Source organism: Colias philodice, chromosome 32 (genome assembly GCF_061535455.1).
Source record: "Colias philodice isolate Cphi_HAF_F1 chromosome 32, ilColPhil1 Martin Lab GWU primary, whole genome shotgun sequence".
In the NCBI taxonomy this organism is placed as follows: Eukaryota; Metazoa; Arthropoda; class Insecta; order Lepidoptera; family Pieridae; genus Colias; species Colias philodice.
The window spans coordinates 1-6,093 of NC_143117.1; positions in this window are offsets into that span (position 1 = coordinate 1).

Here is a 6,093-nt window from a genome sequence, read left to right on the forward strand (position 1 = left end):
CAATGTGTCGCGATGGCAACATGCGCGGCTATTTATTCTTCTATTCTAAATAGAGCCGTATTTTCTCAGGAAAATATAGACACTATTTTAGAATTTGGTGATATGTTATATATTCAAGTAAGACCACTTGGGGTTGCGCATCATCATCCTCATTTATATCCTGAAGAATTGCCTTCTGATATACGTGTAGGGACCTATTTGGCTAAAATTAAATCGATGGCAGACAACGATAGTTGGATCGACAACGGACTGTTTCCCACATGTGACAGCGACATAGCCACTTACACTTTACAATTAAAATTAATCCTAAAAAATAAAATATTTCACACTGCACACAACGACTCCACACATAGCTACCTTTTCACCGGCGCTAATAATACGATATCTTTTTGGAGGTCAAATAATACATATTTTATCTTTAATAGCCATAAAGTAGACGCGAATAATAAATACGTCCATAACTCGCATTCGGTAGGAGCTGCACGTCTCTTTCAGTGCAACAATTTAGATACTCTTGCAAAGTTTTTGTTTTGGAATCCGGCGTTTGGTAGTCAATATCAAATTCATAAAATTATTTTAGATCATTTTCATAGTGTCAATATTATTAATGAATTAGTTAGTGTAGACAACCAATTAGTTAATGTAGACGACCAATTAGTTATTGTAGACGACCCTAAATTGTCTAATTTAAAACCGATAGTTTTAGTTAATAAAGGTATACCCCCAAAATATGACCCTAAATTAAATTCCCTAAAACCAAAAGTTTTAATTCAAAATATTCGCGACCCTAAATTAACAACACTAACACCCGTTGTCTGCATAACAAAATTACCCGACGTTAGGATTGTAGGTAAAAAACGCGGTAGACCGGCTAAATATAATAAATCTAAAGCACACAAACAAAACAATATAAACGTAGATTCAGATAGTTCATCAGTAAATTCAGTAGAAGTAGGACGTAAGAGGGGACGACCAGGTAGGCGATCTATAGATGCAAATTCTCATTTAAAAGCGGTCACAAAATATAATGAAAAACATCCCGAAGTTCATAGGCAGGCAGTTAAAAAATATAACGAGAGCAATCCCGATATTCATAGGCAGGCCAGTCAAAAGTTCAGTCAAAGTAATCCAGAAGTTAATAGGCAAGCCGTTCAAAAGTATAGTCAAAGTAACCCAGAGGTTAATAGGCAAGCGGTTCAAAAGTATAGTCAAAGTAACCCAGAGGTTAATAGGGAAGCAGTAGATAAGTACAATCAAGTTAATCGAAATCTAGACGTTGAATTACGGAATTCAAACAATTTAATAGGTACAAAGAGTGGCGACGGCTTAACTGTCGTCAAATTGTATACTTTTAAAAACATTTCATTATTAGATAGGGAAGCGTTTTTGTGTAGGCACTGTAATGCTAGATTGTTCTTTGAGGAAAAGAATCGTATCAAGTGGTGCTGTGGGGCTGGCGCTTATAACGTTCAAAATTTCCCGCCTTTAAATGAACCATTTTATAGCTTTCCTTCTTTTTTGCATAAACCTAGGGCTTATAATAATTTATTTGCTTTTAGTGCTTTAGGCGTTTCACACGGATTTCAACATCCGACAACGGGGGTATCATTTTTAAAAATTCAAGGGAGGGTTTATCACAGAGTTTTCGATCTTGCGTACTCAGAAACTACTAATCCGGCTGGACTTTACATCTATGATAACAGTGAGCGAGAGAGCCTCGCTACAAATTTAAATTTAGATTTAACTGTCATTCGATCGATTACAAATTTCTTGCATAATCACAACCCTTATATAGAGTGCTTCAAGCGGCTGAGCCAAGAACCATCCGACCACGCACACCTCATTTTTGAGCACACCACACGACGCACACATGGCAACATTCTCGGTGATATGCCTTTAGGCAACGAGATTGCTGCCATTATAAGCAATGAGCAGGAGCGTTACATTCCTCGCGCCATTGCAATCTGGAAAATTGGAGACAAAAAGCCTCACACAGTAGATATAATGCATCCCCTATATGAAACTTTTCAATATCCATTATTGTATCCGCACGGTAACCCTGGATGGTTTCCTAACAAAACGGACAATAATGGAGCAAAACTAACCCAAAACAAATATGTTAGATGTCTCCTTCTGAGCGAATCCCGTTTCAACGATTTTAATCGTTTGTCCGAAGAGTGGTTAGTTGATATGCAATGTAGGATTTTAGAAGAAAGACTTCGTTACCTGTATAACATCCAAAAAGGTAACACGGATAATGCTCTCCGTTCCGCTCCATTAAGAGAAGTAGAGTCAGTTTTACAGCAAATCAGTGTAGATGAGACTATTCGAGGAGAGGGTGGGGTTGTGCCTGGTAGAGTTTATTTGCCAAGTAGTTACACGGGGGGGCCTAGATATATGAAGCAAAAGTATATGGATGCTATGGCAGTAGTTAACAGATTAGGATTGCCATCTTTTCTTTTAACTTTAACTTGCAATCCCAAATGGCCTGAAATACAAAATTCAACAACAGGTCATCATAATACGCCTTCAATTTGTGCTAGAGTTTTTAACATTAAATTGCAACAACTTTTGAGGGATCTACGCACAGGGGTTTGGTTTGGTAAAATTGTTTATATTTTATATGTAATAGAGTTCCAAAAACGGGGATTACCACACGCTCATATCTGTTTTGCAGTCGAGGGTGGTGGCCCCGTTCACGGTACTGATGTGGATAAATTTATTAGAGCAGATATTCCTGACGCTTCAGAAGTTGATGGAAAATTAAGAAAAGCTGTTTTAGATTACATGGTACATGGTCCATGCGGTCCGCCGCATAGGACAGATTTAAAATGTTGGGATAGTGAAAAAAAAAAATGTACAAGCTATTTCCCAAAACCAGAGACAGAAGTCACATATTGTAATGATAAAGGGTTTATTAACTTAAAGCGTAACAGTAAAAATACAGCCACCATTAAATACAGAGGGAGGGATGTAGAAATTAGTGATTTGTGGATAGTACCATACAACGCTGCACTTCTCCTTAGATACGATTGCCATTTAAATTTAGAATCAGTTTCCACTCGAACAGTCGTTAAATATCTCTTTAAATATATGACTAAAGGTCCAGACGAGGCTCGAGTCGCTATTGTTCCAGAAGAACTAAAAAATAACGAAATAGAACAGTACGTCACAAAACGATACATCGGTTCTGGTGAGGCTGCTTGGAGAGTTTTTGAGTTTGACGTTACGGGACGTGAGCCTACTGTAAAAATGTTAGATGTTCATTTAGAAAATCATCAGTCTATTTTTTTTAAGGCGGGAAATGAATCGCGTGCTGTTCAAAATTCAAATTCGGATCTCATCACGTATTTTAATCGTCCCCTCGGTGAAGAATTTGATAGGTTAACATATTTAGATTTTTACGAGAGGTACATAGTTCATTCCAGCCGCCCCTCAACAAAAAATACAATTATTTACGAAATGAATAACGGAAAATTTTTGACAAAAAGACAGAGGGGAGAAATAGTGACGCGTTTATTTTGGGTCGCGCCCAACAGAGGTGAACAATTTTATTTAAGATTACTATTAGCTTTACACCCCTGCCGTAGTTACAGGGATCTTTATAACTTGGGTGGTCCAAATTGTAACACATTCCAGGAGGCCGCTAAAGCCGTTGGTATCGCCAACGATGAAGCCGAATACGAGATAGCTATGCAGGAAGCTTCATGTTTTTTGACCGGACCACGCCTGCGTAACTTTTTCGTATTATTGGCTGTTAACGGGGTAGCAGTAGCGACACTGTGGGAAAAATTTAAAAATGAGCTAGCTGAAGATATACTTAACCGCGTAAATAACGATCCGGATAGAGCGTACACCCAGGCCTTGGTTCAAATTGACCGTCTATTGCGAAAACATGGTTCGTGTTTGTTAGAGCAAGGTTTGCCTGACGCGCACGATGACACCACCGAACTAGGTCGTGAGAAGGCTCTACACGATGCAGACGGGTTACGCGAATTTGTGGATGTTTGGACGCCCAAGCTGTCTCATGACCAGCGGCAAGTGTTCGAATATGTGCAAAATTTGCTCACTGATCACGGTTTTCGCAATAGTAACGAAAGTGCTATTTATATAGACGGTCCGGCAGGCACTGGTAAAACGTTGCTATTAAATACGATAGCAGCGTACGTGAGGGGCGTACTCAACGGTGTAGTTTTATGCACAGCGAGTTCAGGTATTGCCGCGCAGAACTATGAGGGCGGTATGACTGCGCACAGTATGTTTAAGTATCCGTTAAGCGCTATTGACGATTTAGGCTATTGGTATGTAACAAACGGAACCCAGAGAGCTGAACTCATACTACACTCCGATTTAATCATTTACGACGAAGCGCCGATGGTACACAAGTACCTCATTCATTTGTTAGATAGGTCTTTGCAAGACTTGACGAAGTCTAATAAAAGTTTCGGGGGAAAGGTTATCATTTTTGCCGGAGATTTTCGTCAGATTCCGCCCGTAGTTACGAACGCCAAGTGTCATTCCGATATATTTAATGCTTCAGTCAAATCATCGCCCTTATGGCAGAGTTTAAAGACGTTTTCACTAACTACACCTCAGAGGTGTAGTGAAGATAGTGTTTTTTCTGATTTTTTACTTCAAGTAGGTTCAAATAATTTGCCTTTACATTCGGTAAAGGTGGGTAGATCTTGTCAAAATTTAATAGACCTTTCACTTTTATCATTTACTACTGATTTAAATGAGTTAATTAATTTTGTTTTTTCGGATTTCCTTTTAGAAAACGAGCCAGAAGTTTGTGTAGGTAGGGCCATTCTTTCCACTCACAATTCTAATATTAGAGAAATAAATAGGACTGTATTAGACCGTTTGCCAGGCGACCTTTTACATTTCTATTCAGTAGATAAAACGGCTACGGATGACACTGACGAATTGTATTTAGGCGTAGACGTGTTGAATAGTATGCACCCTAAAGGTATACCAGAACACGATCTCACTTTAAAAGTAGGATGTATTTGTATAATAATTCGTAACCTTAGTTTTTCAGATCATTTAGTTAATGGTACTAAAGTTATAATCGTAGCGACTTCACCTCGATTGATAACAGTTCGCAAACCGGGAATAGCCGAATTGTTTTTTATACCGCGAATCATGTTTAAAGCCCCCATTGATCATAATAGTCCAATAGAAATGTGTCGATTGCAATTTCCCCTTCAGGTGTGTTATGCAATGACCATTCATAAGAGTCAAGGTCAAACCATTAATAGGGTCGGCATAGATTTAAGATCGGACGTATTTAGTCACGGACAGTTGTACGTGGCATTAGGTCGCGTACGGGATAGGAACGATTTAATGCTTCTTGTACATAGGGAAAAATTAATCAACGGTAAACCTTACGTAAATAACGTCGTCATTCCACAGTTACTTTAGGGATTTCCCACCATGCATTACACTATTCACTTTGCTTGGTAGATTGACGAGTTACACTTGCAAGCATTACACACTCGGCTTCCTGGAATGAAATTGTTCACCTCCGTTCTATATCAGAAATCAATTATTAAAATCAAATCATGTTGCCAACGTTTACATTGTGCGTATTTTTTTATGAACTCTTATCATCACGACGCTAACATTAAAAAACGAATTGATTCTACGTTAAAGTTGAAACACTGTGTAACAAATTATTTGTATTAAAGTAAAATGCGAGAGCGAATGTATAAGTTTGTTATTGGTTTTAAGGTTGTATGCGCATTGTCGAGTATTTATATGTCAGTGGCGGTGACAGTAATTTATAAAATTGACTGAACTTTTCTTATATATAATAATGTTATGGATATGTAAAGTCATAGCAGCTGCTTGGTTCATAGGAATTTAAATGGATTTGAATGGACCTTATCGGCTCGGTGACAGGTGGAAATGCGTGTCGAGAGTCCTCTGCAAGGCGGTAGGTCGTGAGTTCCGGAGCCGGCGGTCGGCCGTGGGACGCGCAGGAGCGACTCTGTCGCAGAGGTGAGTGCGGTGCCCTAAGTCGCTTTGCATTGGCGCTGCGTCGCGCCTGCAGTGATGGCGGTGACTAGATGTAGACAGTGTCGAAACAAT